A 24,169-nucleotide genomic window follows, 5' to 3' on the forward strand; every position below is an offset into this window, starting at 1 on the left:
GGTGGAATAGGGTGCTGCAAATCCGTGCTTGTGTCAGTGGCAGGGGTAAGCTGCACAAACATGTGCTCTCCTGTCACACGTTCTCCTCGTCAGACGCAGAGCAAAAGCTTTCCGCTTGCATTAAGAGCAAAGAAAAGCAGAAGCCGCGACTCCGCAGTTCGGAGAAGGTAACCGCAAGAGGCGAGCCTCCTTCGGCAGAAGCTGCATTCCGTAGCTCTTGGCAACCGGCCAACTTCCCATGTATGTCTGAGGGAGAGTGCCGGTCAGCGCGCGGGCGGGGGAAAGCGCGAGCGCTGCAGGCAGGCGAATAAGGAAGGTGTTGAACAGGTATCTGGCAGGCGAAACTTTCAGATTTCAAGTGGAACATAGCTGCCGCTCGCACGCTTGCTGATTAGTTGCTAGATGTCGTGTAGAAGAAGTACGACCACGACTTCTTTCTGCTGCTCCCTACTGCTGTTGCTGCTCTCTGCGACAACAATTTTACTTTCCGTTTCACTCCCAGATGCAGAGAAATGCCCTGCACAGCGCAGAAACCTGTCACACCATGGGTGGAATAGGGTGCTGCAAATCCGTGCTTGTGTCAGTGGCAGGGGTGAGCTGCACAAACATGTGCTGTCCTGTCACAGGTTCTCCTCGCCAGACGCAGTGGAAAAGCTTTCTGCTTGCATTAAGAGCAAGAAAGGCAGAAGCCAGGACTCCGGAGCTCAGAGAAGGTAACCGCAAGAGGCGAGCCTCCTTCGGCAGAAGCTGCTTTCCGGAGCTCTTGGCAACCGGCCAAGGAACCATGTGTGTCAGAGGGAGAGTGCCGGTCAGAGCGCGGGCGGGGGAAAGCGCGAGCGCTGCGGGCAGGCGAATAAGGAAGGTGTTGAACAGGCATCTGGCACGGGAAACTTTCAGACTGCAAGTGGAACGTAGATGCTGCTCAGCCGCTTGCTGACAAGTCTCTAGTTGTCTTGTAGAAGAAGTACGGCCACGACATACTTCTGCTGCTCCCTACTGCTGTTGCTGCTCTCTGCGACAACAATTTTACTTTCCCTTGGACTCCCAGATGCAGAGAAAAGCCCTGCGCAGCGCAGAAACCTGTCACACCATGGGTGGAATAGGGTGCTGCAAATCCGTGCTTGTGTCAGTTGCAGGGGTGAGCTGAACAAACATGTGCTGTCCTGTCACATGTTCTCCTCGCCAGACGCAGTGCAAAAACTTTCTGCTTGCATTAAGAGCAAGAAAGGCAGAAGCCAGGACTCCGGAGCTCAGAGAAGGTAACCGCAAGAGGCGAGCCTCCTTCGGCAGAAGCTGCTTTCCGGAGCTCTTGGCAACCGGCCAAGGAACCATGTGTGTCAGAGGGAGAGTGCCGGTCAGAGCGCGGGCGGGGGAAAGCGCGAGCGCTGCGGGCAGGCGAATAAGGAAGGTGTTGAACAGGCATGTGGCACGGGAAACTTTCAGACTGCAAGTGGAACGTAGATGCTGCTCAGCCGCTTGCTGACAAGTCTCTAGTTGTCTTGTAGAAGAAGTACGGGCAAGACTTCCTTCTGCTGCTCCCTACTGCTGTTGCTGCTCTCTGCGACAACAATTTTAATTTCCCTTGTACTCCCAGATTCAGAGAAATGCCCTGCACAGCGCAGAAACCTGTCATTCTAAGGGTAGAATAGGGTGCTGCAAATCCGTGCATGTGTCAGTGGCAGGGGTGAGCTGCACAAACATGTGCTGTCCTGTCACACGTTCTCCTCGCCAGACGCAGTGCAAAAGCTTTCTGCTTGCATTAAGAGCAAGAAAGGCAGAAGCCAGGACTCCGGAGCTCAGAGAATGTAACCGCAAGAGGCGAGCCTCCTTCGGCAGAAGCTGCTTTCCGGAGCTCTTGGCAACCGGCCAAGGAACCATGTGTGTCAGAGGGAGAGTGCCGGTCAGAGCGCGGGCGGGGGAAAGCGCGAGCGCTGCGGGCAGGCGAATAAGGAAGGTGTTGAACAGGCATCTGGCACGGGAAACTTTCAGACTGCAAGTGGAACGTAGATGCTGCTCAGCCGCTTGCTGACAAGTCTCTAGTTGTCTTGTAGAAGAAGTACGGGCAAGACTTCCTTCTGCTGCTCCCTACTGCTGTTGCTGCTCTCTGCGACAACAATTTTACTTTCCCTTGGACTCCCAGATGCAGAGAAATGCCCTGCACAGCGCAGAAACCTGTCACACCATGGGTGGAATAGGGTGCTGCAAATCCGTGCTTGTGTCAGTGGCAGGGGTGAGCTGCACAAACATGTGCTGTCCTGTCACACGTTCTCCCCGCCAGACGCAGTGCAAAAGCTTTCTGCTTGCATTAAGAGCAAGAAAGGCAGAAGCCAGGACTCCGGAGCTCAGAGAAGGTAACCGCAAGAGGCGAGCCTCCTTCGGCAGAAGCTGCTTTCCGGAGCTCTTGGCTGCCGGCCAAGGAACCATATGTGTCTGTGGAACGCTGCTGGTCAGCGCGCTGGCGGGGGAAAGCGCGAGCGCTGCGGGCAGGCGAATAAGGAAGGTGTTGAACAGGCATCTGGCACGGGAAACTTTCAGACTGCAAGTGGAACGTAGATGCTGCTCAGCCGCTTGCTGACAAGTCTCTAGTTGTCTTGTAGAAGAAGTACGGGCAAGACTTCCTTCTGCTGCTCCCTACTGCTGTTGCTGCTCTCTGTGACAACAATTTTACTTTCCCTTGGACTCCCAGATGCAGAGAAATGCCCTGGGCAGCGCAGAAACCTGTCACACCATGGGTGGAATAGGGTGCTGCAAATCCGTGCTTGTGTCAGTGGCAGGGGTGAGCTGCACAAACATGTGCTGTCCTGTCACACGTTCTCCTCGCCAGACGCAGTGCAAAAGCTTTCTGTTTGCATTAAGAGCAAGAAAGGCAGAAGCCAGGGCTCCGGAGCTCAGAGAAGGTAACCGCAAGAGGCGAGCCTCCTTCGGCAGAAGCTGCATTCCGGAGCTCTTGGCAAACGGCCAAGGAACCATGTGTGTCAGAGGGAGAGTGCCGGTCAGCGCGCGGGCGGGGGAAAGCGCGAGCGCTGCGGGCAGGCGAATAAGGAAGGTGTTGAACAGGCATCTGGCACGCGAAACTTTCAGACTGCAAGTGGAACTTAGCTGCTGCTCGCACGCTTGTTGATTAGTCGCTAGTTGTCATGTGGAACAAGTACGGCCATGACTTCCTTCTGCTGCTCCCTACTGCTGTTGCTGCTCTCTGCGACAACAATTGCGCTTTCCCTTGGACTCCCAGATGCAGAGAAATGCCCTGCACAGCGCAGAAACCTGTCACACCATGGGTGGAATAGGGTGCTGTAAATCCGTGCTTGTGTCAGTGGCAGGGGTGAGCTGCACAAACATGTGCTGTCCTGTCACACGTTCTCCTCGCCAGACGCAGTGCAAAAGCTTTCTGCTTGCATTAAGAGCAAGAAAGGCAGAAGCCAGGACTCCGGAGCTCAGAGAAGGTAACCGCAAGAGGCGAGCCTCCTTCGGCAGAAGCTGCTTTCCGGAGCTCTTGGCAACCGGCCAAGGAACCATGTGTGTCAGAGGGAGAGTGCCGGTCAGAGCGCGGGCGGGGGAAAGCGCGAGCGCTGCGGGCAGGCGAATAAGGAAGGTGTTGAACAGGCATCTGGCACGGGAAACTTTCAGACTGCAAGTGGAACGTAGATGCTGCTCAGCCGCTTGCTGACAAGTCTCTAGTTGTCTTGTAGAAGAAGTACGGGCAAGACTTCCTTCTGCTGCTCCCTACTGCTGTTGCTGCTCTCTGCGACAACAATTTTACTTTCCCTTGGACTCCCAGATGCAGAGAAATGCCCTGCACAGCGCAGAAACCTGTCACCACATGGGTGGAATAGGGTGCTGCAAATAGGTGCTTGTGTCAGTGGCAGGGGTGAGCTGCACAAACATGTGCTGTCCTGTCACACGTTCTCCTCGCCAGACGCAGTGCAAAAGCTTTCTGCTTGCATTAAGAGCAAGAAAGGCAGAAGCCAGGACTCCGGAGCTCAGAGAAGGTAACCGCAAGAGGCGAGCCTCCTTCGGCAGAAGCTGCTTTCCGGAGCTCTTGGCAACCGGCCAAGGAACCATGTGTGTCAGAGGGAGAGTGCCTGTCAGAGCGCGGGCGGGGGAAAGAGCGAGCGCTGCGGGCAGGCGAACCTTCTGCTTCTCCCTACTGCTGTTGCTGCTCTCTGCGACAACAATTGCGCTTTCCCTTGGACTCCCAGATGCAGAGAAATGCCCTGGGCAGCGCAGAAACCTGTCACACCATGGGTGGAATAGGGTGCTGCAAATCCGTGCTTGTGTCAGTGGCAGGGGTGAGCTGCACAAACATGTGCTGTCCTGTCACACGTTCTCCTCGCCAGACGCAGTGCAAAAGCTTTCTGCTTGCATTAAGAGCAAGAAAGGCAGAAGCCAGGACTCCGGAGCTCAGAGAAGGTAACCGCAAGAGGCGAGCCTCCTTCGGCAGAAGCTGCTTTCCGGAGCTCTTGGCAACCGGCCAAGGATCCATGTGTGTCAGAGGGAGAGTGCCGGTCAGAGCGCGGGCGGGGGAAAGCGCGAGCGCTGCGGGCAGGCGAATAAGGAAGGTGTTGAACAGGCATGTGGCACGGGAAACTTTCAGACTGCAAGTGGAACGTAGATGCTGCTCAGCCGCTTGCTGACAAGTCTCTAGTTGTCTTGTAGAAGAAGTACGGCCACGAGTTCCTTCTGCTGCTCCCTACTGCTGTTGCTGCTCTCTGCGACAACAATTGCGCTTTCCCTTGGACTCCCAGATGCAGAGAAATGCCCTGCACAGCGCAGAAACCTGTCACACCATGGGTGGAATAGGGTGCTGCAAATCCGTGCTTTTGTCAGTGGCAGGGGTGAGCTGCACAAACATGTGCTGTCCTGTCACACGTTCTCCTCGCCAGACGCAGTGCAAAAGCTTTCTGCTTGCATTAAGAGCAAGAAAGGCAGAAGCCAGGACTCCGGAGCTCAGAGAAGGTAACCGCAAGAGGCGAGCCTCCTTCGGCAGAAGGTGCTTTCCGGAGCTCTTGGCAACCGGCCAAGGAACCATGTGTGTCAGAGGGAGCGTGCCAATCAGCGCGCTGGCGGGGGAAAGAGGGAGCGCTGCGGGGAGGCGAATAAGGAAGGTGTTGAACAGGTATCTGGCAGGCGAAACTTTCATATTGCAAGTGGAACATAGCTGCCGCTCGCACCCTTGCTGATTAGTTGCTTGATGTCGTGTGGAAGAAGTACTGAAACGACTTCCTTCTGCTGCTCCCTACTGCTGTTGCTGCTCTCTGCGGCAACAATTTTACTTTCTCTTGGACTCCCAGATGCAGAGAAATGCCCTGGGCAGCACAGAAAGCTGTCACCCCATGGGTGGAATAGGGTGCTGCAAATCCGTGCTTGTGTCAGTGGCAGGTGTAAGCTGCACAAACATGTGCTCTCCTGTCACACGTTCTCCTCGCCAGACGCAGAGCAAAAGCTTTCCGCTTACATTAAGAGCAAAGAAAAGCAGAAGCCGCGACTCCGCAGTTCGGAGAAGGTAACCGCAAGAGGCGAGCCTCCTTCGGCAGAAGCTGCATTCCGGAGCTCTTGGCAACCGACCAACTTCCCATGTATGTCTGAGGGAGAGTGCCGGTCAGAGCGCGGGCGGGGGAAAGCGCGAGCGCTGCGGGCAGGCGAATAAGGAAGGTGTTGAACAGGCATCTGGCACGCGAAACTTTCAGACTGCAAGTGGAACTTAGCTGCTGCTCGCACGCTTGTTGATTAGTCGCTAGTTGTCGTGTGGCACAAGTACGGCCATGACTTCCTTCTGCTGCTCCCTCCTGCTGTTGCTACCCTCTGCCACAACAATTGCGCTTTCCCTTGGACTCCCAGATGTAGAGAAATGCCCTGCACAGCGCAGAAACCTGTCACACCATGGGTGGAATAGGGTGCTGCAAATCCGTGCTTGTGTCAGTGGCAGGGGTAAGCTGCACAAACATGTGCTCTCCTGTCACACGTTCTCCTCGCCAGACGCAGAGCAAAAGCTTTCCGCTTGTATTAAGAGCAAAGAAAAGCAGAAGCCGCGACTCCGCAGTTCGGAGAAGGTAACCGCAAGAGGCGAGCCTCCTTCGGCAGAAGCTGCATTCCGGAGCTCTTGGCAACCGGCCAACTTCCCATGTATGTCTGAGGGAGAGTGCCGGTCAGCGCGCGGGCGGGGGAAAGCGCGAGCGTTGCGGGCAGGCGAATAAGGAAGGTGTTGAACAGGCATCTGGCACGCGAAACTTTCAGACTGCAAGTGGAACTTAGCTGCTGCTCGCACGCTTGTTGATTAGTCGCTAGTTGTCATGTGGAACAAGTACGGCCATGACTTCCTTCTGCTGCTCCCTACTGCTGTTGCTACCCTCTGCCACAACAATTGCGCTTTCCCTTGGACTCCCAGATGCAGAGAAATGCCCTGGGCAGCACAGAAAGCTGTCACCCCATGGGTGGAATAGGGTGCTGCAAATCCGTGCTTGTGTCAGTGGCAGGGTTAAGCTGCACAAACATGTGCTCTCCTGTCACACGTTCTCCTCGTCAGACGCAGAGCAAAAGCTTTCCGCTTGCATTAAGAGCAAAGAAAAGCAGAAGCCGCGACTCCGCAGTTCGGAGAAGGTAACCGCAAGAGGCGAGCCTCCTTCGGCAGAAGCTGCATTCCGTAGCTCTTGGCAACCGGCCAACTTCCCATGTATGTCTGAGGGAGAGTGCCGGTCAGCGCGCGGGCGGGGGAAAGCGCGAGCGCTGCAGGCAGGCGAATAAGGAAGGTGTTGAACAGGTATCTGGCAGGCGAAACTTTCAGATTTCAAGTGGAACATAGCTGCCGCTCGCACGCTTGCTGATTAGTTGCTAGATGTCGTGTAGAAGAAGTACGACCACGACTTCTTTCTGCTGCTCCCTACTGCTGTTGCTGCTCTCTGCGACAACAATTTTACTTTCCGTTTCACTCCCAGATGCAGAGAAATGCCCTGCACAGCGCAGAAACCTGTCACACCATGGGTGGAATAGGGTGCTGCAAATCCGTGCTTGTGTCAGTGGCAGGGGTGAGCTGCACAAACATGTGCTGTCCTGTCACAGGTTCTCCTCGCCAGACGCAGTGGAAAAGCTTTCTGCTTGCATTAAGAGCAAGAAAGGCAGAAGCCAGGACTCCGGAGCTCAGAGAAGGTAACCGCAAGAGGCGAGCCTCCTTCGGCAGAAGCTGCTTTCCGGAGCTCTTGGCAACCGGCCAAGGAACCATGTGTGTCAGAGGGAGAGTGCCGGTCAGAGCGCGGGCGGGGGAAAGCGCGAGCGCTGCGGGCAGGCGAATAAGGAAGGTGTTGAACAGGCATCTGGCACGGGAAACTTTCAGACTGCAAGTGGAACGTAGATGCTGCTCAGCCGCTTGCTGACAAGTCTCTAGTTGTCTTGTAGAAGAAGTACGGCCACGACATACTTCTGCTGCTCCCTACTGCTGTTGCTGCTCTCTGCGACAACAATTTTACTTTCCCTTGGACTCCCAGATGCAGAGAAAAGCCCTGCGCAGCGCAGAAACCTGTCACACCATGGGTGGAATAGGGTGCTGCAAATCCGTGCTTGTGTCAGTTGCAGGGGTGAGCTGAACAAACATGTGCTGTCCTGTCACATGTTCTCCTCGCCAGACGCAGTGCAAAAACTTTCTGCTTGCATTAAGAGCAAGAAAGGCAGAAGCCAGGACTCCGGAGCTCAGAGAAGGTAACCGCAAGAGGCGAGCCTCCTTCGGCAGAAGCTGCTTTCCGGAGCTCTTGGCAACCGGCCAAGGAACCATGTGTGTCAGAGGGAGAGTGCCGGTCAGAGCGCGGGCGGGGGAAAGCGCGAGCGCTGCGGGCAGGCGAATAAGGAAGGTGTTGAACAGGCATGTGGCACGGGAAACTTTCAGACTGCAAGTGGAACGTAGATGCTGCTCAGCCGCTTGCTGACAAGTCTCTAGTTGTCTTGTAGAAGAAGTACGGGCAAGACTTCCTTCTGCTGCTCCCTACTGCTGTTGCTGCTCTCTGCGACAACAATTTTACTTTCCCTTGTACTCCCAGATTCAGAGAAATGCCCTGCACAGCGCAGAAACCTGTCATTCTAAGGGTAGAATAGGGTGCTGCAAATCCGTGCATGTGTCAGTGGCAGGGGTGAGCTGCACAAACATGTGCTGTCCTGTCACACGTTCTCCTCGCCAGACGCAGTGCAAAAGCTTTCTGCTTGCATTAAGAGCAAGAAAGGCAGAAGCCAGGACTCCGGAGCTCAGAGAATGTAACCGCAAGAGGCGAGCCTCCTTCGGCAGAAGCTGCTTTCCGGAGCTCTTGGCAACCGGCCAAGGAACCATGTGTGTCAGAGGGAGAGTGCCGGTCAGAGCGCGGGCGGGGGAAAGCGCGAGCGCTGCGGGCAGGCGAATAAGGAAGGTGTTGAACAGGCATCTGGCACGGGAAACTTTCAGACTGCAAGTGGAACGTAGATGCTGCTCAGCCGCTTGCTGACAAGTCTCTAGTTGTCTTGTAGAAGAAGTACGGGCAAGACTTCCTTCTGCTGCTCCCTACTGCTGTTGCTGCTCTCTGCGACAACAATTTTACTTTCCCTTGGACTCCCAGATGCAGAGAAATGCCCTGCACAGCGCAGAAACCTGTCACACCATGGGTGGAATAGGGTGCTGCAAATCCGTGCTTGTGTCAGTGGCAGGGGTGAGCTGCACAAACATGTGCTGTCCTGTCACACGTTCTCCCCGCCAGACGCAGTGCAAAAGCTTTCTGCTTGCATTAAGAGCAAGAAAGGCAGAAGCCAGGACTCCGGAGCTCAGAGAAGGTAACCGCAAGAGGCGAGCCTCCTTCGGCAGAAGCTGCTTTCCGGAGCTCTTGGCTGCCGGCCAAGGAACCATATGTGTCTGTGGAACGCTGCTGGTCAGCGCGCTGGCGGGGGAAAGCGCGAGCGCTGCGGGCAGGCGAATAAGGAAGGTGTTGAACAGGCATCTGGCACGGGAAACTTTCAGACTGCAAGTGGAACGTAGATGCTGCTCAGCCGCTTGCTGACAAGTCTCTAGTTGTCTTGTAGAAGAAGTACGGGCAAGACTTCCTTCTGCTGCTCCCTACTGCTGTTGCTGCTCTCTGTGACAACAATTTTACTTTCCCTTGGACTCCCAGATGCAGAGAAATGCCCTGGGCAGCGCAGAAACCTGTCACACCATGGGTGGAATAGGGTGCTGCAAATCCGTGCTTGTGTCAGTGGCAGGGGTGAGCTGCACAAACATGTGCTGTCCTGTCACACGTTCTCCTCGCCAGACGCAGTGCAAAAGCTTTCTGTTTGCATTAAGAGCAAGAAAGGCAGAAGCCAGGGCTCCGGAGCTCAGAGAAGGTAACCGCAAGAGGCGAGCCTCCTTCGGCAGAAGCTGCATTCCGGAGCTCTTGGCAAACGGCCAAGGAACCATGTGTGTCAGAGGGAGAGTGCCGGTCAGCGCGCGGGCGGGGGAAAGCGCGAGCGCTGCGGGCAGGCGAATAAGGAAGGTGTTGAACAGGCATCTGGCACGCGAAACTTTCAGACTGCAAGTGGAACTTAGCTGCTGCTCGCACGCTTGTTGATTAGTCGCTAGTTGTCATGTGGAACAAGTACGGCCATGACTTCCTTCTGCTGCTCCCTACTGCTGTTGCTGCTCTCTGCGACAACAATTGCGCTTTCCCTTGGACTCCCAGATGCAGAGAAATGCCCTGCACAGCGCAGAAACCTGTCACACCATGGGTGGAATAGGGTGCTGTAAATCCGTGCTTGTGTCAGTGGCAGGGGTGAGCTGCACAAACATGTGCTGTCCTGTCACACGTTCTCCTCGCCAGACGCAGTGCAAAAGCTTTCTGCTTGCATTAAGAGCAAGAAAGGCAGAAGCCAGGACTCCGGAGCTCAGAGAAGGTAACCGCAAGAGGCGAGCCTCCTTCGGCAGAAGCTGCTTTCCGGAGCTCTTGGCAACCGGCCAAGGAACCATGTGTGTCAGAGGGAGAGTGCCGGTCAGAGCGCGGGCGGGGGAAAGCGCGAGCGCTGCGGGCAGGCGAATAAGGAAGGTGTTGAACAGGCATCTGGCACGGGAAACTTTCAGACTGCAAGTGGAACGTAGATGCTGCTCAGCCGCTTGCTGACAAGTCTCTAGTTGTCTTGTAGAAGAAGTACGGGCAAGACTTCCTTCTGCTGCTCCCTACTGCTGTTGCTGCTCTCTGCGACAACAATTTTACTTTCCCTTGGACTCCCAGATGCAGAGAAATGCCCTGCACAGCGCAGAAACCTGTCACCACATGGGTGGAATAGGGTGCTGCAAATAGGTGCTTGTGTCAGTGGCAGGGGTGAGCTGCACAAACATGTGCTGTCCTGTCACACGTTCTCCTCGCCAGACGCAGTGCAAAAGCTTTCTGCTTGCATTAAGAGCAAGAAAGGCAGAAGCCAGGACTCCGGAGCTCAGAGAAGGTAACCGCAAGAGGCGAGCCTCCTTCGGCAGAAGCTGCTTTCCGGAGCTCTTGGCAACCGGCCAAGGAACCATGTGTGTCAGAGGGAGAGTGCCTGTCAGAGCGCGGGCGGGGGAAAGAGCGAGCGCTGCGGGCAGGCGAACCTTCTGCTTCTCCCTACTGCTGTTGCTGCTCTCTGCGACAACAATTGCGCTTTCCCTTGGACTCCCAGATGCAGAGAAATGCCCTGGGCAGCGCAGAAACCTGTCACACCATGGGTGGAATAGGGTGCTGCAAATCCGTGCTTGTGTCAGTGGCAGGGGTGAGCTGCACAAACATGTGCTGTCCTGTCACACGTTCTCCTCGCCAGACGCAGTGCAAAAGCTTTCTGCTTGCATTAAGAGCAAGAAAGGCAGAAGCCAGGACTCCGGAGCTCAGAGAAGGTAACCGCAAGAGGCGAGCCTCCTTCGGCAGAAGCTGCTTTCCGGAGCTCTTGGCAACCGGCCAAGGATCCATGTGTGTCAGAGGGAGAGTGCCGGTCAGAGCGCGGGCGGGGGAAAGCGCGAGCGCTGCGGGCAGGCGAATAAGGAAGGTGTTGAACAGGCATGTGGCACGGGAAACTTTCAGACTGCAAGTGGAACGTAGATGCTGCTCAGCCGCTTGCTGACAAGTCTCTAGTTGTCTTGTAGAAGAAGTACGGCCACGAGTTCCTTCTGCTGCTCCCTACTGCTGTTGCTGCTCTCTGCGACAACAATTGCGCTTTCCCTTGGACTCCCAGATGCAGAGAAATGCCCTGCACAGCGCAGAAACCTGTCACACCATGGGTGGAATAGGGTGCTGCAAATCCGTGCTTTTGTCAGTGGCAGGGGTGAGCTGCACAAACATGTGCTGTCCTGTCACACGTTCTCCTCGCCAGACGCAGTGCAAAAGCTTTCTGCTTGCATTAAGAGCAAGAAAGGCAGAAGCCAGGACTCCGGAGCTCAGAGAAGGTAACCGCAAGAGGCGAGCCTCCTTCGGCAGAAGGTGCTTTCCGGAGCTCTTGGCAACCGGCCAAGGAACCATGTGTGTCAGAGGGAGCGTGCCAATCAGCGCGCTGGCGGGGGAAAGAGGGAGCGCTGCGGGGAGGCGAATAAGGAAGGTGTTGAACAGGTATCTGGCAGGCGAAACTTTCATATTGCAAGTGGAACATAGCTGCCGCTCGCACCCTTGCTGATTAGTTGCTTGATGTCGTGTGGAAGAAGTACTGAAACGACTTCCTTCTGCTGCTCCCTACTGCTGTTGCTGCTCTCTGCGGCAACAATTTTACTTTCTCTTGGACTCCCAGATGCAGAGAAATGCCCTGGGCAGCACAGAAAGCTGTCACCCCATGGGTGGAATAGGGTGCTGCAAATCCGTGCTTGTGTCAGTGGCAGGGGTAAGCTGCACAAACATGTGCTCTCCTGTCACACGTTCTCCTCGCCAGACGCAGAGCAAAAGCTTTCCGCTTACATTAAGAGCAAAGAAAAGCAGAAGCCGCGACTCCGCAGTTCGGAGAAGGTAACCGCAAGAGGCGAGCCTCCTTCGGCAGAAGCTGCATTCCGGAGCTCTTGGCAACCGACCAACTTCCCATGTATGTCTGAGGGAGAGTGCCGGTCAGAGCGCGGGCGGGGGAAAGCGCGAGCGCTGCGGGCAGGCGAATAAGGAAGGTGTTGAACAGGCATCTGGCACGCGAAACTTTCAGACTGCAAGTGGAACTTAGCTGCTGCTCGCACGCTTGTTGATTAGTCGCTAGTTGTCGTGTGGCACAAGTACGGCCATGACTTCCTTCTGCTGCTCCCTCCTGCTGTTGCTACCCTCTGCCACAACAATTGCGCTTTCCCTTGGACTCCCAGATGTAGAGAAATGCCCTGCACAGCGCAGAAACCTGTCACACCATGGGTGGAATAGGGTGCTGCAAATCCGTGCTTGTGTCAGTGGCAGGGGTAAGCTGCACAAACATGTGCTCTCCTGTCACACGTTCTCCTCGCCAGACGCAGAGCAAAAGCTTTCCGCTTGTATTAAGAGCAAAGAAAAGCAGAAGCCGCGACTCCGCAGTTCGGAGAAGGTAACCGCAAGAGGCGAGCCTCCTTCGGCAGAAGCTGCATTCCGGAGCTCTTGGCAACCGGCCAACTTCCCATGTATGTCTGAGGGAGAGTGCCGGTCAGCGCGCGGGCGGGGGAAAGCGCGAGCGTTGCGGGCAGGCGAATAAGGAAGGTGTTGAACAGGCATCTGGCACGCGAAACTTTCAGACTGCAAGTGGAACTTAGCTGCTGCTCGCACGCTTGTTGATTAGTCGCTAGTTGTCATGTGGAACAAGTACGGCCATGACTTCCTTCTGCTGCTCCCTACTGCTGTTGCTACCCTCTGCCACAACAATTGCGCTTTCCCTTGGACTCCCAGATGCAGAGAAATGCCCTGGGCAGCACAGAAAGCTGTCACCCCATGGGTGGAATAGGGTGCTGCAAATCCGTGCTTGTGTCAGTGGCAGGGGTAAGCTGCACAAACATGTGCTCTCCTGTCACACGTTCTCCTCGTCAGACGCAGAGCAAAAGCTTTCCGCTTGCATTAAGAGCAAAGAAAAGCAGAAGCCGCGACTCCGCAGTTCGGAGAAGGTAACCGCAAGAGGCGAGCCTCCTTCGGCAGAAGCTGCATTCCGTAGCTCTTGGCAACCGGCCAACTTCCCATGTATGTCTGAGGGAGAGTGCCGGTCAGCGCGCGGGCGGGGGAAAGCGCGAGCGCTGCAGGCAGGCGAATAAGGAAGGTGTTGAACAGGTATCTGGCAGGCGAAACTTTCAGATTTCAAGTGGAACATAGCTGCCGCTCGCACGCTTGCTGATTAGTTGCTAGATGTCGTGTAGAAGAAGTACGACCACGACTTCTTTCTGCTGCTCCCTACTGCTGTTGCTGCTCTCTGCGACAACAATTTTACTTTCCGTTTCACTCCCAGATGCAGAGAAATGCCCTGCACAGCGCAGAAACCTGTCACACCATGGGTGGAATAGGGTGCTGCAAATCCGTGCTTGTGTCAGTGGCAGGGGTGAGCTGCACAAACATGTGCTGTCCTGTCACAGGTTCTCCTCGCCAGACGCAGTGGAAAAGCTTTCTGCTTGCATTAAGAGCAAGAAAGGCAGAAGCCAGGACTCCGGAGCTCAGAGAAGGTAACCGCAAGAGGCGAGCCTCCTTCGGCAGAAGCTGCTTTCCGGAGCTCTTGGCAACCGGCCAAGGAACCATGTGTGTCAGAGGGAGAGTGCCGGTCAGAGCGCGGGCGGGGGAAAGCGCGAGCGCTGCGGGCAGGCGAATAAGGAAGGTGTTGAACAGGCATCTGGCACGGGAAACTTTCAGACTGCAAGTGGAACGTAGATGCTGCTCAGCCGCTTGCTGACAAGTCTCTAGTTGTCTTGTAGAAGAAGTACGGCCACGACATACTTCTGCTGCTCCCTACTGCTGTTGCTGCTCTCTGCGACAACAATTTTACTTTCCCTTGGACTCCCAGATGCAGAGAAAAGCCCTGCGCAGCGCAGAAACCTGTCACACCATGGGTGGAATAGGGTGCTGCAAATCCGTGCTTGTGTCAGTTGCAGGGGTGAGCTGAACAAACATGTGCTGTCCTGTCACATGTTCTCCTCGCCAGACGCAGTGCAAAAACTTTCTGCTTGCATTAAGAGCAAGAAAGGCAGAAGCCAGGACTCCGGAGCTCAGAGAAGGTAACCGCAAGAGGCGAGCCTCCTTCGGCAGAAGCTGCTTTCCGGAGCTCTTGGCAACCGGCCAAGGAACCATGTGTGTCAGAGGGAGAGTGCCGGTCAGAGCGCGGGCGGGGGAAAGCGCGAGCGCTGCGGGCAGGCGAATAAGGAAGGTGTTGAACAGGCATGTGGCACGGGAAACTTTCAGACTGCAAGTGGAACGTAGATGCTGCTCAGCCGCTTGCTGACAAGTCTCTAGTTGTCTTGTAGAAGAAGTACGGGCAAGACTTCCTTCTGCTGCTCCCTACTGCTGTTGCTGCTCTCTGCGACAACAATTTTACTTTCCCTTGTACTCCCAGATTCAGAGAAATGCCCTGCACAGCGCAGAAACCTGTCATTCTAAGGGTAGAATAGGGTGCTGCAAATCCGTGCATGTGTCAGTGGCAGGGGTGAGCTGCACAAACATGTGCTGTCCTGTCACACGTTCTCCTCGCCAGACGCAGTGCAAAAGCTTTCTGCTTGCATTAAGAGCAAGAAAGGCAGAAGCCAGGACTCCGGAGCTCAGAGAATGTAACCGCAAGAGGCGAGCCTCCTTCGGCAGAAGCTGCTTTCCGGAGCTCTTGGCAACCGGCCAAGGAACCATGTGTGTCAGAGGGAGAGTGCCGGTCAGAGCGCGGGCGGGGGAAAGCGCGAGCGCTGCGGGCAGGCGAATAAGGAAGGTGTTGAACAGGCATCTGGCACGGGAAACTTTCAGACTGCAAGTGGAACGTAGATGCTGCTCAGCCGCTTGCTGACAAGTCTCTAGTTGTCTTGTAGAAGAAGTACGGGCAAGACTTCCTTCTGCTGCTCCCTACTGCTGTTGCTGCTCTCTGCGACAACAATTTTACTTTCCCTTGGACTCCCAGATGCAGAGAAATGCCCTGCACAGCGCAGAAACCTGTCACACCATGGGTGGAATAGGGTGCTGCAAATCCGTGCTTGTGTCAGTGGCAGGGGTGAGCTGCACAAACATGTGCTGTCCTGTCACACGTTCTCCCCGCCAGACGCAGTGCAAAAGCTTTCTGCTTGCATTAAGAGCAAGAAAGGCAGAAGCCAGGACTCCGGAGCTCAGAGAAGGTAACCGCAAGAGGCGAGCCTCCTTCGGCAGAAGCTGCTTTCCGGAGCTCTTGGCTGCCGGCCAAGGAACCATATGTGTCTGTGGAACGCTGCTGGTCAGCGCGCTGGCGGGGGAAAGCGCGAGCGCTGCGGGCAGGCGAATAAGGAAGGTGTTGAACAGGCATCTGGCACGGGAAACTTTCAGACTGCAAGTGGAACGTAGATGCTGCTCAGCCGCTTGCTGACAAGTCTCTAGTTGTCTTGTAGAAGAAGTACGGGCAAGACTTCCTTCTGCTGCTCCCTACTGCTGTTGCTGCTCTCTGTGACAACAATTTTACTTTCCCTTGGACTCCCAGATGCAGAGAAATGCCCTGGGCAGCGCAGAAACCTGTCACACCATGGGTGGAATAGGGTGCTGCAAATCCGTGCTTGTGTCAGTGGCAGGGGTGAGCTGCACAAACATGTGCTGTCCTGTCACACGTTCTCCTCGCCAGACGCAGTGCAAAAGCTTTCTGTTTGCATTAAGAGCAAGAAAGGCAGAAGCCAGGGCTCCGGAGCTCAGAGAAGGTAACCGCAAGAGGCGAGCCTCCTTCGGCAGAAGCTGCATTCCGGAGCTCTTGGCAAACGGCCAAGGAACCATGTGTGTCAGAGGGAGAGTGCCGGTCAGCGCGCGGGCGGGGGAAAGCGCGAGCGCTGCGGGCAGGCGAATAAGGAAGGTGTTGAACAGGCATCTGGCACGCGAAACTTTCAGACTGCAAGTGGAACTTAGCTGCTGCTCGCACGCTTGTTGATTAGTCGCTAGTTGTCATGTGGAACAAGTACGGCCATGACTTCCTTCTGCTGCTCCCTACTGCTGTTGCTGCTCTCTGCGACAACAATTGCGCTTTCCCTTGGACTCCCAGATGCAGAGAAATGCCCTGCACAGCGCAGAAACCTGTCACACCATGGGTGGAATAGGGTGCTGTAAATCCGTGCTTGTGTCAGTGGCAGGGGTGAGCTGCACAAACATGTGCTGTCCTGTCACACGTTCTCCTCGCCAGACGCAGTGCAAAAGCTTTCTGCTTGCATTAAGAGCAAGAAAGGCAGAAGCCAGGACTCCGGAGCTCAGAGAATGTAACCGCAAGAGGCGAGCCTCCTTCGGCAGAAGCTGCTTTCCGGAGCTCTTGGCAACCGGCCAAGGAACCATGTGTGTCAGAGGGAGAGTGCCGGTCAGAGCGCGGGCGGGGGAAAGCGCGAGCGCTGCGGGCAGGCGAATAAGGAAGGTGTTGAACAGGCATCTGGCACGGGAAACTTTCAGACTGCAAGTGGAACGTAGATGCTGCTCAGCCGCTTGCTGACAAGTCTCTAGTTGTCTTGTAGAAGAAGTACGGGCAAGACTTCCTTCTGCTGCTCCCTACTGCTGTTGCTGCTCTCTGCGACAACAATTTTACTTTCCCTTGGACTCCCAGATGCAGAGAAATGCCCTGCACAGCGCAGAAACCTGTCACCACATGGGTGGAATAGGGTGCTGCAAATAGGTGCTTGTGTCAGTGGCAGGGGTGAGCTGCACAAACATGTGCTGTCCTGTCACACGTTCTCCTCGCCAGACGCAGTGCAAAAGCTTTCTGCTTGCATTAAGAGCAAGAAAGGCAGAAGCCAGGACTCCGGAGCTCAGAGAAGGTAACCGCAAGAGGCGAGCCTCCTTCGGCAGAAGCTGCTTTCCGGAGCTCTTGGCAACCGGCCAAGGAACCATGTGTGTCAGAGGGAGAGTGCCTGTCAGAGCGCGGGCGGGGGAAAGAGCGAGCGCTGCGGGCAGGCGAACCTTCTGCTTCTCCCTACTGCTGTTGCTGCTCTCTGCGACAACAATTGCGCTTTCCCTTGGACTCCCAGATGCAGAGAAATGCCCTGGGCAGCACAGAAAGCTGTCACCCCATGGGTGGAATAGGGTGCTGCAAATCCGTGCTTGTGTCAGTGGCAGGGGTAAGCTGCACAAACATGTGCTCTCCTGTCACACGTTCTCCTCGTCAGACGCAGAGCAAAAGCTTTCCGCTTGCATTAAGAGCAAAGAAAAGCAGAAGCCGCGACTCCGCAGTTCGGAGAAGGTAACCGCAAGAGGCGAGCCTCCTTCGGCAGAAGCTGCATTCCGTAGCTCTTGGCAACCGGCCAACTTCCCATGTATGTCTGAGGGAGAGTGCCGGTCAGCGCGCGGGCGGGGGAAAGCGCGAGCGCTGCAGGCAGGCGAATAAGGAAGGTGTTGAACAGGTATCTGGCAGGCGAAACTTTCAGATTTCAAGTGGAACATAGCTGCCGCTCGCACGCTTGCTGATTAGTTGCTAGATGTCGTGTAGAAGAAGTACGACCACGACTTCTTTCTGCTGCTCCCTACTGCTGTTGCTGCTCTCTGCGACAACAATTTTACTTTCCGTTTCACTCCCAGATGCAGAGAAATGCCCTGCACAGCGCAGAAACCTGTCACACCATGGGTGGAATAGGGTGCTGCAAATCCGTGCTTGTGTCAGTGGCAGGGGTGAGCTGCACAAACATGTGCTGTCCTGTCACAGGTTCTCCTCGCCAGACGCAGTGGAAAAGCTTTCTGCTTGCATTAAGAGCAAGAAAGGCAGAAGCCAGGACTCCGGAGCTCAGAGAAGGTAACCGCAAGAGGCGAGCCTCCTTCGGCAGAAGCTGCTTTCCGGAGCTCTTGGCAACCGGCCAAGGAACCATGTGTGTCAGAGGGAGAGTGCCGGTCAGAGCGCGGGCGGGGGAAAGCGCGAGCGCTGCGGGCAGGCGAATAAGGAAGGTGTTGAACAGGCATCTGGCACGGGAAACTTTCAGACTGCAAGTGGAACGTAGATGCTGCTCAGCCGCTTGCTGACAAGTCTCTAGTTGTCTTGTAGAAGAAGTACGGCCACGACATACTTCTGCTGCTCCCTACTGCTGTTGCTGCTCTCTGCGACAACAATTTTACTTTCCCTTGGACTCCCAGATGCAGAGAAAAGCCCTGCGCAGCGCAGAAACCTGTCACACCATGGGTGGAATAGGGTGCTGCAAATCCGTGCTTGTGTCAGTTGCAGGGGTGAGCTGAACAAACATGTGCTGTCCTGTCACATGTTCTCCTCGCCAGACGCAGTGCAAAAACTTTCTGCTTGCATTAAGAGCAAGAAAGGCAGAAGCCAGGACTCCGGAGCTCAGAGAAGGTAACCGCAAGAGGCGAGCCTCCTTCGGCAGAAGCTGCTTTCCGGAGCTCTTGGCAACCGGCCAAGGAACCATGTGTGTCAGAGGGAGAGTGCCGGTCAGAGCGCGGGCGGGGGAAAGCGCGAGCGCTGCGGGCAGGCGAATAAGGAAGGTGTTGAACAGGCATGTGGCACGGGAAACTTTCAGACTGCAAGTGGAACGTAGATGCTGCTCAGCCGCTTGCTGACAAGTCTCTAGTTGTCTTGTAGAAGAAGTACGGGCAAGACTTCCTTCTGCTGCTCCCTACTGCTGTTGCTGCTCTCTGCGACAACAATTTTACTTTCCCTTGTACTCCCAGATTCAGAGAAATGCCCTGCACAGCGCAGAAACCTGTCATTCTAAGGGTAGAATAGGGTGCTGCAAATCCGTGCATGTGTCAGTGGCAGGGGTGAGCTGCACAAACATGTGCTGTCCTGTCACACGTTCTCCTCGCCAGACGCAGTGCAAAAGCTTTCTGCTTGCATTAAGAGCAAGAAAGGCAGAAGCCAGGACTCCGGAGCTCAGAGAATGTAACCGCAAGAGGCGAGCCTCCTTCGGCAGAAGCTGCTTTCCGGAGCTCTTGGCAACCGGCCAAGGAACCATGTGTGTCAGAGGGAGAGTGCCGGTCAGAGCGCGGGCGGGGGAAAGCGCGAGCGCTGCGGGCAGGCGAATAAGGAAGGTGTTGAACAGGCATCTGGCACGGGAAACTTTCAGACTGCAAGTGGAACGTAGATGCTGCTCAGCCGCTTGCTGACAAGTCTCTAGTTGTCTTGTAGAAGAAGTACGGGCAAGACTTCCTTCTGCTGCTCCCTACTGCTGTTGCTGCTCTCTGCGACAACAATTTTACTTTCCCTTGGACTCCCAGATGCAGAGAAATGCCCTGCACAGCGCAGAAACCTGTCACACCATGGGTGGAATAGGGTGCTGCAAATCCGTGCTTGTGTCAGTGGCAGGGGTGAGCTGCACAAACATGTGCTGTCCTGTCACACGTTCTCCCCGCCAGACGCAGTGCAAAAGCTTTCTGCTTGCATTAAGAGCAAGAAAGGCAGAAGCCAGGACTCCGGAGCTCAGAGAAGGTAACCGCAAGAGGCGAGCCTCCTTCGGCAGAAGCTGCTTTCCGGAGCTCTTGGCTGCCGGCCAAGGAACCATATGTGTCTGTGGAACGCTGCTGGTCAGCGCGCTGGCGGGGGAAAGCGCGAGCGCTGCGGGCAGGCGAATAAGGAAGGTGTTGAACAGGCATCTGGCACGGGAAACTTTCAGACTGCAAGTGGAACGTAGATGCTGCTCAGCCGCTTGCTGACAAGTCTCTAGTTGTCTTGTAGAAGAAGTACGGGCAAGACTTCCTTCTGCTGCTCCCTACTGCTGTTGCTGCTCTCTGTGACAACAATTTTACTTTCCCTTGGACTCCCAGATGCAGAGAAATGCCCTGGGCAGCGCAGAAACCTGTCACACCATGGGTGGAATAGGGTGCTGCAAATCCGTGCTTGTGTCAGTGGCAGGGGTGAGCTGCACAAACATGTGCTGTCCTGTCACACGTTCTCCTCGCCAGACGCAGTGCAAAAGCTTTCTGTTTGCATTAAGAGCAAGAAAGGCAGAAGCCAGGGCTCCGGAGCTCAGAGAAGGTAACCGCAAGAGGCGAGCCTCCTTCGGCAGAAGCTGCATTCCGGAGCTCTTGGCAAACGGCCAAGGAACCATGTGTGTCAGAGGGAGAGTGCCGGTCAGCGCGCGGGCGGGGGAAAGCGCGAGCGCTGCGGGCAGGCGAATAAGGAAGGTGTTGAACAGGCATCTGGCACGCGAAACTTTCAGACTGCAAGTGGAACTTAGCTGCTGCTCGCACGCTTGTTGATTAGTCGCTAGTTGTCATGTGGAACAAGTACGGCCATGACTTCCTTCTGCTGCTCCCTACTGCTGTTGCTGCTCTCTGCGACAACAATTGCGCTTTCCCTTGGACTCCCAGATGCAGAGAAATGCCCTGCACAGCGCAGAAACCTGTCACACCATGGGTGGAATAGGGTGCTGTAAATCCGTGCTTGTGTCAGTGGCAGGGGTGAGCTGCACAAACATGTGCTGTCCTGTCACACGTTCTCCTCGCCAGACGCAGTGCAAAAGCTTTCTGCTTGCATTAAGAGCAAGAAAGGCAGAAGCCAGGACTCCGGAGCTCAGAGAAGGTAACCGCAAGAGGCGAGCCTCCTTCGGCAGAAGCTGCTTTCCGGAGCTCTTGGCAACCGGCCAAGGAACCATGTGTGTCAGAGGGAGAGTGCCGGTCAGAGCGCGGGCGGGGGAAAGCGCGAGCGCTGCGGGCAGGCGAATAAGGAAGGTGTTGAACAGGCATCTGGCACGGGAAACTTTCAGACTGCAAGTGGAACGTAGATGCTGCTCAGCCGCTTGCTGACAAGTCTCTAGTTGTCTTGTAGAAGAAGTACGGGCAAGACTTCCTTCTGCTGCTCCCTACTGCTGTTGCTGCTCTCTGCGACAACAATTTTACTTTCCCTTGGACTCCCAGATGCAGAGAAATGCCCTGCACAGCGCAGAAACCTGTCACCACATGGGTGGAATAGGGTGCTGCAAATAGGTGCTTGTGTCAGTGGCAGGGGTGAGCTGCACAAACATGTGCTGTCCTGTCACACGTTCTCCTCGCCAGACGCAGTGCAAAAGCTTTCTGCTTGCATTAAGAGCAAGAAAGGCAGAAGCCAGGACTCCGGAGCTCAGAGAAGGTAACCGCAAGAGGCGAGCCTCCTTCGGCAGAAGCTGCTTTCCGGAGCTCTTGGCAACCGGCCAAGGAACCATGTGTGTCAGAGGGAGAGTGCCTGTCAGAGCGCGGGCGGGGGAAAGAGCGAGCGCTGCGGGCAGGCGAACCTTCTGCTTCTCCCTACTGCTGTTGCTGCTCTCTGCGACAACAATTGCGCTTTCCCTTGGACTCCCAGATGCAGAGAAATGCCCTGGGCAGCGCAGAAACCTGTCACACCATGGGTGGAATAGGGTGCTGCAAATCCGTGCTTGTGTCAGTGGCAGGGGTGAGCTGCACAAACATGTGCTGTCCTGTCACACGTTCTCCTCGCCAGACGCAGTGCAAAAGCTTTCTGCTTGCATTAAGAGCAAGAAAGGCAGAAGCCAGGACTCCGGAGCTCAGAGAAGGTAACCGCAAGAGGCGAGCCTCCTTCGGCAGAAGCTGCTTTCCGGAGCTCTTGGCAACCGGCCAAGGATCCATGTGTGTCAGAGGGAGAGTGCCGGTCAGAGCGCGGGCGGGGGAAAGCGCGAGCGCTGCGGGCAGGCGAATAAGGAAGGTGTTGAACAGGCATCTGGCACGGGAAACTTTCAGACTGCAAGTGGAACGTAGATGCTGCTCAGCCGCTTGCTGACAAGTCTCTAGTTGTCTTGTAGAAGAAGTACGGCCACGAGTTCCTTCTGCTGCTCCCTACTGCTGTTGCTGCTCTCTGCGACAACAATTGCGCTTTCCCTTGGACTCCCAGATGCAGAGAAATGCCCTGCACAGCGCAGAAACCTGTCACACCATGGGTGGAATAGGGTGCTGCAAATCCGTGCTTTTGTCAGTGGCAGGGGTGAGCTGCACAAACATGTGCTGTCCTGTCACACGTTCTCCTCGCCAGACGCAGTGCAAAAGCTTTCTGCTTGCATTAAGAGCAAGAAAGGCAGAAGCCAGGACTCCGGAGCTCAGAGAATGTAACCGCAAGAGGCGAGCCTCCTTCGGCAGAAGCTGCTTTCCGGAGCTCTTGGCAACCGGCCAAGGAACCATGTGTGTCAGAGGGAGAGTGCCGGTCAGAGCGCGGGCGGGGGAAAGCGCGAGCGCTGCGGGCAGGCGAATAAGGAAGGTGTTGAACAGGCATCTGGCACGGGAACCTTTCAGACTGCAAGTGGAACGTAGATGCTGCTCAGCCGCTTGCTGACAAGTCTCTAGTTGTCTTGTAGAAGAAGTACGGGCAAGACTTCCTTCTGCTGCTCCCTACTGCTGTTGCTGCTCTCTGCGACAACAATTTTACTTTCCCTTGGACTCCCAGATGCAGAGAAATGCCCTGCACAGCGCAGAAACCTGTCACCCCATGGGTGGAATAGGGTGCTGCAAATCCGTGCTTGTGTCAGTGGCAGGGGTGAGCTGCACAAACATGTGCAGTCCTGTCACACGTTCTCCTCGCCAGACGCAGTGCAAAAGCTTTCTGCTTGCATTAAGAGCAAGAAAGGCAGAAGCCAGGACTCCGGAGCTCGGAGAAGGTAACCGCAAGAGGCGAGCCTCCTTCGGCAGAAGCTGCTTTCCGGAGCTCTTGGCAACCGGCCAAGGAACCATGTGTGTCAGAGGGAGCGTGCCGATCAGCGCGCTGGCGGGGGAAAGAGCGAGCGCTGCGGGCAGGCGAATAAGGAAGGTGTTGAAGAGGTATGTGGAGCGCGAAACTTTCATATTGCAAGTGGAACATAGCTGCCGCTCGCACGCTTGCTGATTAGTTGCTAGATGTCGTGTGGAAGAAGTACTGAAACGACTTCTTTCTGCTGCTCCCTACTGCTGTTGCTGCTCTCTGCGGCAGCAATTTTACTTTCTCATGGACTCCCATATGCAGAGAAATGCCCTGCACAGCGCAGAAACCTGTCACACTAAGAGTGGAATAGGGTGCTGCAAATCCGTGCTTGTGTCAGTGGCAGGGGTGAGCTGCACAAACATGTGCTGTCCTGTCACACGTTCTCCTCGCCAGACGCAGTGCAAAAGCTTTCTGCTTGCATTAAGAGCAAGAAAGGCAGAAGCCAGGACTCCGGAGCTCAGAGAAGGTAACCGCAAGAGGCGAGCCTCCTTCGGCAGAAGCTGCTTTCCGGAGCTCTTGGCAACCGGCCAAGGAACCATGTGTGTCAGAAGGAGAGTGCCGGTCAGAGCGCGGGCGGGGATAAGAGCGAGCGCTGCGGGCAGGCGAACCTTCTGCTGCTCCCTACTGCTGTTGCTGCTCTCTGCGACAACAATTGCGCTTTCCCTTGGACTCCCAGATGCAGAGAAATGCCCTGCACAGCGCAGAAACCTGTCACACCATGGGTGGAATAGGGTGCTGCAAATCCGTGCTTGTGTCAGTGGCAGGGGTGAGCTGCACAAACATGTGCTGTCCTGTCACACGTTCTCCTCGCCAGACGCAGTGCAAAAGCTTTCTGCTTGCATTAAGAGCAAGAAAGGCAGAAGCCAGGACTCCGGAGCTCAGAGAAGGTAACCGCAAGAGGCGAGCCTCCTTCGGCAGAAGCTGCTTTCCGGAGCTCTTGGCAACTGGCCAAGGAACCATGTGTGTCAGAGGGAGAGTGCCGGTCAGAGCGCGGGCGGGGGAAAGCGCGAGCGCTGCGGGCAGGCGAATAAGGAAGGTGTTGAACAGGCATCTGGCACGGGAAACTTTCAGACTGCAAGTGGAACGTAGATGCTGCTCAGCCGCTTGCTGACAAGTCTCTAGTTGTCTTGTAGAAGAAGTACGGCCACGAGTTCCTTCTGCTGCTCCCTACTGCTGTTGCTGCTCTCTGCGACAACAATTTTACTTTCCCTTGGACTCCCAGATGCAGAGGAATGCCCTGCACAGCGCAGAAACCTGTCACACCATGGGTGGAATAGGGTGCTGCAAATCCGTGCTTTTGTCAGTGGCAGGGGTGAGCTGCACAAACATGTGCTATCCTGTCACACGTTCTCCTCGCCAGACGCAGTGCAAAAGCTTTCTGCTTGCATTAAGAGCAAGAAAGGCAGAAGCCAGGACTCCGGAGCTCAGAGAAGGTAACCGCAAGAGGCGAGCCTCCTTCGGCAGAAGGTGCTTTCCGGAGCTC

The sequence above is a fragment of the Cyanistes caeruleus genome, chromosome 8 (genome assembly GCF_971803275.1).
Source record: "Cyanistes caeruleus chromosome 8, bCyaCae1.hap1.1, whole genome shotgun sequence".
NCBI lineage: Eukaryota > Metazoa > Chordata > Aves > Passeriformes > Paridae > Cyanistes > Cyanistes caeruleus.